Source organism: Pseudochaenichthys georgianus, chromosome 20 (genome assembly GCF_902827115.2).
Source record: "Pseudochaenichthys georgianus chromosome 20, fPseGeo1.2, whole genome shotgun sequence".
Lineage (NCBI taxonomy): Eukaryota > Metazoa > Chordata > Actinopteri > Perciformes > Channichthyidae > Pseudochaenichthys > Pseudochaenichthys georgianus.
Window position 1 is genome coordinate 1,332,109 of NC_047522.1, and position 9,114 is coordinate 1,341,222.

The following is a 9,114-nucleotide window of genomic DNA, read 5'->3' on the forward strand; positions in this document are numbered from 1 at the left end:
TGACTTTGTGGTTGTAAAGCCGAGCATGACGGGCTTGCTCCTTAAAGCTGTGATTTTGAGCAATCCTTGCAGCTTCACACAAGTCCTGTCTCAACTGAGAGACAAACTCATTATGGCTGACCACTCTTTCATCCTGAAGCCCATGCTGGAACACAATGTCAATAGGGAGACGTGGCACCCGGCCAAACATGAGGTAAAAAGGGGCAAAGCCAGTTGTCTCATGTACTGTGCAGTTGTAGCAAAATGTCAGCGTCTGTAACACCCGGGGCCACCTGGCTTTCATTGTTGGGGGAAGGGTTCTCAACATATTCCCCAGCGTCCTGTTAAAGCGTTCTGTCACGCCATTACCCATGGGGTGGTAAGGTGTGGTGTGTGACTTTTGCACTCCCGCCACTTCCAAAAGTTCCTTAATTAGTCTGCTCTCAAAGTTGGCACCCTGATCTGAATGGATTCTCTTGGGAAAGCCGTATACACAGAAGAAATCATTCCATAACCGGCAAGCAACATGTTTTGCAGACTGACTCTGACAGGGGAAAGCATGTGCCATTTTTGAGAAATGGTCAGTGACAACCAATACATCAACTGTCTTCTTGTCACCAAGTTCAGCTGTCCAAAAGTCAATGCACACCAGTTCCATAGGTTCGGATGTCTGAATGCTTTCCAGAGGCGCCCGGGCTTCGGGTTCAAGTGTTTTGCCAACAACACATCTCTCACATCGTCGCACATGGTCATTTATATCTCTTTCCATGCCAGTCCAAAAAAACCTTTCCCTAGCAAGGAACAGTGTTCTCGCACGGCCCTGATGACCAGCATTGTCGTGGAGGCCAAGGAGAATCTGAGGCTTGAGATCATCCGGCACAATGAACTGGGAAAGCTTTTTGTTCAGTCGATGGCATGTTCTCATTCTGTACAAAATTCCATTGTGGACTTTAAGCTTTCTCCAGTGTCTGAGGAGTTTTCTGACGCCGCCTGGTTCAGATGTTGCCTCGCGTCTGGTAGGTTTCCTCTTTTGATGCATATAGAACAGGACCCTGCTTATGGTCTTGTCTTGCTCCTGGAGATTCAAAAGCTGGCTCTGAGGAATAGGAGTGGAAAAGTCTTCCTCAGGCAACTGTGGCAGTGATAAGTTAGCACTGGGTAGGCCACGATCACCATGAGCCCTCAATGCAGCTGACACTTCTTCTGAGCTGATGGAACTTCCCACAGACTGGTGAACAGGTCCAGCACCAAGGTCAGATGACGTTGACCGAGTGTCTTGGACAACCTGGCAGTTGTTTGTCAGCCGAAAAACATCCTGCACTGTGCCCTTGACAACTCCATTGACTTCGTCCAGTAGTGCAACATATGGCTCTTTCAACAAGCGGTAACCAACACATGACTGGACAAAAGGCTCACGGCTCAAGGCATCTGCAACAATGTTTTTAACACCCGGAACGTACTTAAGATCGAAGTTGTATGCTGCAAGCTTGGCCACCCACCTTTGTTCACAGGCATCCAAACGTGGTTTTGTCAGAATGTACGAAAGGGGGTTGTTATCTGTCCAAGCGGTGAAATGTCTCCACTTCAACCAATGGCTGAATTTGTCGCACACAGCCCACTTCAGCGCCAAAAACTCCAGCCTGTGTGCTGGATAGTTCATTTGAGACCGAGTCAGCGTCTTACTTGCAAAGGCGACAGGCCGTGCAACTGTCTCACCAGGTGACACTTGTGACAAGACGGCTCCAATACCATCAAAAGAAGCATCAACAGCGAGGATGAAAGGCTCATTGAAGTTCGGGTGAGCCAACGTGACACCATGAGTGAGCTCACTTTTCAGAGTTTGTAATGATTCCTGACACGCAGGTGTCCAGTCATTAGATGTTAGAGCTGCTGGGGCCGAGGACTTTTTCTTACATTTCTTGCCTTTCTTCGCATGTGATTGAACTTGTCGGCCAGAAATGAGTTTGAACAGAGGTTTGGCCTTCGCAGAGCAATCGGCAATGAAATGCTGATAATAGAAGACCATGCCCAAGAATGACCTGATCTTCTTCCAGGAAGGCGTGACACCATCGCTCTCCATCAACTCTGCTTCCCCCACATCAGCAATGGTCTTCACTTTGTCAGGGTCTGTTCTCACCCCATCTGGACAAACAATATGACCCAGAAACTTGACTGAACTCTTCAAGAGATGACATTTCTTAGGGGCCAGCTTGAGGTTGTGATTTTTCAGACGGGAGAACACCATTTCCAGACGTTCAAGAGCCAGCTGTTCATTAGGGGCAAAAACCATCACGTCGTCAAGGTAACAGAGTAAGCTGCTGAAGTTTTCATCTCCGAATATTGACATCATCATCCGCATGAAGGTTGCGGGACTGTTGGACAGGCCTTGAGGCATCCTATTGTACTCATGGAGGCCGAAGGGTGACGAAAAAGCTGTGTACTTTTTGTGCTCCTCATGAAGTGGCACGTTGTAGAACCCAGAAGTCAAGTCCATGGTAGAGAAGAAGACATTTCCTCCCAGTGCAGCAAGAGCATCAGCTTGATGAGGCAATGGGTGTGCGTCTTTTACAGTCTTTGCATTGATCCATCTGAAATCATTACAAATGCGCAGACTGCCATCCTTCTTCCACACCAAGACCAATGGGGATGCATACTCACTGTGAGATTTCCTGATTATGCCCTTTTCCTCCATCTCATTCAGTGCAGTCCTCAGCTTCTCATACTGGCTTGGTGGAACCCGGCGGTAGGGCAAGCGAAACGGCCTCTCATCCACAAGGTGTATTTTGTGGACAAAGTCTGTAGACTCCCCACAATCCATCTTGTTTCTGGAAAAGATGGACTCATACTTCTCAAGAAGCTGAAAAAGTCTATCTTTCCACTGCTCAGACACCTCACAACTCTCCAAGTCCAAATCTTGTAGCCCCAGCTTGTTTAGAGCGTCCTTTCTTTGTTCAGGGGTCTTTGTTGTCGAAGAGCACTTTGAGACACTATGGCTATTGACTGAAACCTTTTCAGCTGGTGGCAGCTCTTCAACTGCAACACATGGGAAGACATCTGCAATCTTACAGTTTCTCCTCAGAGTCACCGGCTCACTGCTTGGGTTAATCAGTTTGAGGGGAACCCACCTGTCACCCCACAGAGGTGTGACCACACGTCCAACCAACACATTTCTGGGCCTTGATCTTGAGTTAGTCGGTTCAACAACCACTGTGCTCCCCACTGACAAAGGTGCTGATGCGGGCAATTTTCCCCAGACAAGGTGTTCACACAGTGGTTCAAGAGTAACACTCTGCCTCAACTTCACTGTGCCGATCTTGTCAGGCGGGGGTCCCCCACGCCATTTCTCAGAGTTGGAAAGCAGGGACAAAAATTGGCAACAATCATCATCTGCAATGTCAACTGGTGTAGCCAGAAGTCTCCAATAATCGTCAGACTTTTTCATCAGATGTATGAGAATCTTGATAGCATTACTACCAACAATCATGTCGTCTGTTTGTCCAGGGATGACTAATGTTGGGATGAGCAACTTGAACCCATAGATTGTCACCTCCAAATCATAGACTGCTGTCGGGTAGATATGGTGACCACCAGCACCAACAACAACAATGTCATCAGCAGGACTTCTCTTCAAATCAGGGCATTGCTGCAAGAGGCATGCAGCTGCAACTTCGCTCAGAGAGCATGACATAGAGCCACTATCAATCATGGCTTTCAGTGGAACTCCACCTGCAGCACTAATCAATCAATCAATCAATGTTTATTTATATAGCCCAATATCACAAATGTTACATTTGTCTCAGTGGTCTTCACAGTGTGTACAGAATATCAGTATGACAATACGACACCCTCTGTCCTTAGACCCTCTGTCCTTAGACCCTCTGTCCTTAGACCCTCTGTCCTCAGACCCTCTGTCCTTAGACCCTCTGTCCTTAGACCCTCACATCGTACAAGGAAAAACTTCCAAAGAAAACCCAGTTTAAAGGGAAAAATGGGAGAAACCTCGGGGAGAGCAGCAGAGGAGGGATCCCTCTCCAGGACGGACAGACGTGCAATAGATGCCGTGTGTAAATTGAAAAGATAACACATTTGCAACATAGGTAGTCCAGATGTTTGGAAATGCATGTGTGTATAATAGGAAGATGAATCCACGAGGATATCCATCCAGGACCGATGATCCAGGACCACAACCACGACTCAAGATCCAGCGCTCGCGATCCAGGACACAGGACCGCAGGATCATCCATGACTCCGGATCCCGGCGTATACAGACACCAAGAAGAAAGAGATGTGGGGAAGCTGGGTTAATGGGACATGAGAGGACACGGGTACAGACAGAGAGAAGGAAGAAGTAAGATGTCCCCCGACAAACTAAGCCTATATCAGCAAAACTAGGGGCTGAATCTAATCAGCCCTAACTATAAGCTTTATCAAAAAGGAAGGTCTTAAGCGCACTCCTAAAAACGGATAAAACTAACATTTGTGTAGAACAAGCTGTCGGATTTCTGAAGTTTCTGCGTCATTTGGAAAATGACAGTCTTTCCAGACGGTGCAAAGGAACAAAGAGATTCATACAAAGACTCCAAGTCATCACTGTCACAGCTGGGAGGGTCACTATCATGATCCACACTGTCCTCCCTGAAGTGCGGACCCATTAGTTTTCCGACTGTGGGGGAGCCGCAGGCGACGTACGACCAGGACAAGTAAGCCTAGAATGGTTTGGCGAGTGGCACTGAAAACAGAGTCTATGGTCACGACAGTGGTTGAAAGTAGAGTGTGCAACGTCATGACAAACAGAGCAAGGCGTCTCATGCAGCCCTTCAATCCTGGGACGTCTTGGGCCAGACTGTCTGGCTGGACTCGACTGAACAGGCCTCTGCAGAAGCACCTTCTCCAGCATGCCAATAAGGCGTTCCAGGGTAGCAGAGTCTGTGGCGTGTGCTTGTGGTGCACCCTGTTCCCCGGTAGGTGGCATGTGTGGCATAGGGGTAGTATGCTGTGTGTTCACCCTTACCTTCTCTTCAGTTACCTTACTCATCCTGGATGTCTTCACTGAATGATACTCATCTAAGATGTCCTGAACCTCATGAGCAGTCCATTTGTCCATCGTCTTGGACCGAAATGTCATAGAAAGCTCAAGGGAGGGACAGTTCCTTATGAACATTCGAGTTACTTCTGTGCCAGGACTATCGAGCGTCTTGCCCTGCTCCCTGAGACGCTCAATGGCAAGATCCACAGCACGGTGCAGCCTGAGCCAGTAGTCAAATGCATCCTCACCTTTCCCAGGCAGTGTGGTGTAAAAGTCTGCTAAAGGGAACTGTGAGCATGGTGCAGAGTCAAAGTGCTTTCTCAGGAGACCATAGATAGCTTCAGGTTCACGTGTGATGTCTATGTCACTGTTTCTGGTACCAAACCTGACCACGTCTTTTGCTTTGCCTCTTAGATGGGTAAGGATCTCCTCAGCCTGTTCCTCAGGTCTCAGGTTGTTTTTCCTAATGAAATCCCTCATGAGTTCCTCCCACTCTCTGACTGAAGTGAAATCAGAGCTGTCTCCTTTAAAGCATGGGGGATCTTTTAGCTTTCTGTGGGATACAAGCTGCATGTGAGAGGCACCAAGCACGTTTGAAGTCGACATGTCAACATTTACTGGTGAGGTGGCAGTATTGGTCAGAGGGGCACTAAGAGATGGGCTTAGTTGAGTCATAATGTTCTGTACTACTTTCTGACTAACCTGCTGAAGTACATCTCCCATCTGATTAGCAATCTCAGTAGCAAGGGCATCAGGGCTAGGAATAGCAGTGCTTGCATAACGAGGCTGATGTAAAATGCCTACAGAGGGGCTAAGAGAAGGGGCTACATCCCTACTGGCCAAAGTGAACCCTGGCGTACCCTGACTATCCCCCATTACAATACCACGCCCACAAACAGGGGTCTCAAACATAGGAGAACCCAACATTCCCCTCCCCCTGCCAAAACTAGTTCCCCCCAGATTAAAAGTCATCACGAAAAAAAAAAAAACCGACAAAGATATTCAAAATACAAATGTCAAGCAGATCAGTAGCAGATAAAAAGAAACTAAAACAAACGCCACATGTGCTATACATATAGAGCCACGGGTCACGGCACCAATGTGACACTTGGGTCCTGCTTTGCTGTTGCTTTTTGTACTTCACCGGAGTCAGTTTGAGGTATCAATTAGTTTATTCTGCAAACCATGGAATAAACAGACAGATCCACAGTTTAGCCACAGTTCAGTGAGATGTTGCTCTACAAAGGAAAGTTTCACGTCAGTAACGTAAATGCCACGTGCACTCCTCCACAACGTTAGTGGCTAACTAGTTAGCGGCTAACTAGTTAGCTGGAAAACGGCTCACTCTCAGTTTATGTACAATTCTTTTAAAAAGTGATACACTACAGAATCTAAAGACATTTAGCTAACCAATAAATGCACAGATTATACACAAAATAGTACACGTAGATCACAATTATTATTATATCTACAACTGAGTGAACAGAGCAACAACTCACCCAAAGCTAAGAATCCTCTAATACTGACGGATTCCCAAAATGCACCACATTCAGCGCAACACTAGCTTCCGGTTGCGGCTTTTCAAAATAAAATAAAATAACAAAATTATGTCTGTAGTCCCAGTTTAACAGGATTTAATAAAACAAACATTCATTCTTTACACTGTTACACTGGCATACCTCAGCGTTCAGTTTGATGACGAAGGACGGGAGCTGGTCACGCAGTACCACTGTATAGTCTGTCTTCACCTCAGATCGGACATTAAGGACACCCTGTGACCTGGCACGCACTGCTGGAACACGTCTGAGGCGCTTTGACCTTTCGGCTGCAGAACAAGGCAAAGGCGGTGTCACGATCTGTCTGCGTCGTGATCTGTCTTTGGTTTCCTGTCTGTTCCTGTTTTCCTGATTGTGTTAACCTGGTGTGTTGTCTCCTCCCTCCTCACCTGTCTCCTCCCTCCTTGATTAGTCCTGTGTGCATTTAAGTTCTGTTTTTTCTGTCTGTCTTTGTTGGTTCGTCGTTTGTCTATGACTGTGTTCTGATTGTCCGTGTATCCTTGGGTCCTGCTTGCTTCGCTCACCCGTAACAGGTGGCTTGTGTTTTTAGTTTTAGTTTCTTAGAGGCAGCCACGTTAGAGGGACTCCAGACGAGGGACATCCTGCAACTGAAAGCCAACATCAATGTCCTCTCAGAGACACAGGACAGAGAGAGAGAGAGAGAGAGAGAGAGAGAGAGAAATCAGATGGGAAACAACCCACAGAGGCTCTGATGCCTTTGCTTATTATACTTTGACATGTTGTGCTAATATCATTATAGGACACAATACAGTGGTCAATCCTGCTGAGTTGCACAGAATGACTCCAACAGATTCACAAAATGCCTCCGTCTTTATTTCCGAAACTCCAGTAAAGTTGATTTTAATATGGCTTCAGTGCTCTGACATCCTACTGTATGTGGCAACCCGCCGCACAGTTTAGGAAGAGCCTGCACATTCTCTGCAGAAGACAGTCTAGCATTGTTGTGAAAGGCCTCGGCTTGCACCACAAGCAGAGCTCCGTTGCACTCGGACACACAGTGAAGAGACTTTCTGTTTCTTAGCGAGGAGCTCCGTAAATCTTGGCGTAAAAAAAAGGCAAGTTGGGAACCCACAATTCCCCACTGCTTTATCACAGTGTGCTCAAATACTTTAACAAACGAGGGAACAACGAGAAGTACTCTGTGGTACGGAAGAGGGGAATCTGGAACATCTTATCGTGGCATCGTGAACTACTTTACATCGTTTTCCCTTCCAATCCGACCCCCTCAGAGATGCACTGCTGACATGCAGATAGTGTGTTGAAGGACACTGACACCTGCTGGACATGTGAACAGATTGATGCTGAATATATAACAACTATACAGGAGGAAAAACACGTTTAAAATGACTGTTGAATGCTGACTTATATCGACTGTAGCAATGTTAAAGTCCTGATATTATACACGTCACAAATTGAAGAAATGAGGAATATTGTGTGCAGGTTGTTTACTAATGGAACATATGGACAACGTCGTGGAGGTTTTCTTCAACTTGTCAGAGACGACATGTTGGAAAAAATTAATATCAACTTTAACAGCTGGTTTAAGATTGAAAAGATGTTCCTTAAATCGTTGATTGGGCCGTTTTAAAACATGCAAAAGGCAGAAGGAAAGACCAAGGACACAAGACATCTGAACTCAAGCCAGATAAGTCAAATTAAAAGAATGCACATACTTTCCTTTTGCAACATACAATACATTCCCCTTTTTACAGCCCACAGTACGTTGTATTCATTGCTCACAGTTGCATCGACCTCTCTTCTCCACAAGAGGGTGGAGGCAGACAGAGAATCAGATATCTGAGGAAGCGTTCTGATGATAACGAAGACTAACAAAGATGTGGAGAGTGTGCCAAATGACCTCGACGCTCTGTACTCCCACCCTCGTCTCCAGCCCTCTGACCGGCATCCAGATCGACCAGAACCATCAGAGGGAAGCCTGCCAGACAACACGGGCCAATAGCTCTCTGCCAGTGTGTGTGTGTGTGTGTGTGTGTGTGTGTGTGTGTGTGTGTGTGTGTGTGTGTGTGTGTGTGTGTGTGTGTGTGTGTGTGTGTGTGTGTGTGTGTGTGTGTGTGTGTGTGTGTGTGTGTGTGGAGTCTGGTGGGTTCATGGGGTTGCTGAACGCAGCATCTGGACCAGCGGCTTAAAAATCACTGCGAGGGTGAGAGAGAGGGAAGAGAGGGAGGAATGGAGAGTGTGTGTGTGTGTTCTAGCATTACTATACTTGTGGGGACCTAAATCTGTTTACACAGTCACGTGTGGGGACTCGCTGCCCTTATGGGGACACATTGGAGGTCCCCATAAGGGGGATCATTAATTTTAGGGTGAAGACTTGGTTAGGATAAGTCTCCAGGAAATGCATGTAAGTCAATGTAATGTCCCCTGAAGTGATGTATACATGGTATGTGTGTGAGTGTGTGTGTGTGTGTGTGTGTGTGTGTGTGTGTGTGTGTGTGTGTGTGTGTGCGTGTGTGTGAGTGTGTGTGTGAGTGTGAGTGTGTGTGTGTGTGTGTGTGTGTGTGTGTGTGTGTG